This window comes from Xiphophorus hellerii, chromosome 5, assembly GCF_003331165.1.
Source record: "Xiphophorus hellerii strain 12219 chromosome 5, Xiphophorus_hellerii-4.1, whole genome shotgun sequence".
NCBI lineage: Eukaryota > Metazoa > Chordata > Actinopteri > Cyprinodontiformes > Poeciliidae > Xiphophorus > Xiphophorus hellerii.
In genome coordinates, this window is record NC_045676.1 from 18,339,381 (window position 1) to 18,340,681 (window position 1,301).

Genomic DNA, 1,301 nt, shown 5'->3' on the forward strand with positions numbered 1-1,301 from the left:
AGCAGCATGAGCAAACATAACTTTACAAACTTATCAGAGGTAACAATGAGGACTTCTGTGGTTTCTTTGCACGTCTTATCATTCTGTTTACCTTTACTCAAACTAAACTAACAAAAGAAACCAAGAGGAAAATCATAAAAATTTTCTGACCTCTTAACTCAGGGGTGTCAAACTCCAGTCCTCAAGGGCCGCTGTCCTGCAACTTTTAGATGTGCCTCTGCTGCACCACACCTGAATAGAATAATTAGGTCATTAAGGCTCTGGAGAACTGATCTACACAAGGAGGAGGTAATTAAGCCATTTCATTCTAGTGTTTTGTACCTGTGGCACATCTAAAAACTGCAGGACAGCGGCCCTTGAGGACTGGAGTTTGACATCTAAGCCTTAACTACAATCAACCTGATGCAACAATCAGGTTAGGGCTACTCTAATTTGCAGATACCTATCTTACACTATTTCGATTTCGAATGATCAGCTCTCGCTACCTGAATTGGACAATAATGCTGATCATCCTGCTCACAGCAATCATTTATAATGCCAATTGGGGCGTCGTCACACTGTGTGAGAAACGAGTTTCTGTAAAATTGCAGTTATTTTGGAAACAAAGCTCTGCAAACTGTCAGAGAGCACTTTTTATGCCGTCTCTAGCATTGTATGCCAGTGACGTGAAGAGTAATTTCCCTTAATGGTGGATCCTTACAGTTACTCGGACTTCCAGATAAAAAGTTACCAACATTTTCAAAATCAACATGACCCAAAAAAAACCAGGAAGCTTCAAAGGTAACAAAAACGGCATCACAACTCTGATATGCTTCTACAGCAAAGATTTTTGTTCCGCTATCGATTTAAAGAAAGTGTTAGGTCAATCCAGCTCTTTCACAGTACCAAACTCAATTAAAAATTGGTGCAGCCATAATTTCATAAAACATTGTAGTATAAAGGTCAAAGTCACAGCAGACATTTAACACCATTTTAGTGTTAAATGTCACTAAAATGGTGAAGAATGTCGGGAGGTAACATTGCTCAGGCTCTGTTCAGCCTTCCTTTGTTTTGGCAGCCGGTTAAACGACCAGAGTTTGTAGGCAATAGTTTGTCCTTCAGCCACAACTTTTACACAGATACATTGACCCCAACAAATTGTTAGTGTGTTTGTATGGCAGATTCAGTGACTGGTCAGGCCTGGTTAAGAGTAGAGGTAGATGGTGCGTTAGCAATATTAAAATGTAGACAGACACCAGATGTCTGAAAGCTTTTCAAAGTTGTAAGCCTAAAATGCTTAAAAGAACCATGAAAACTACACA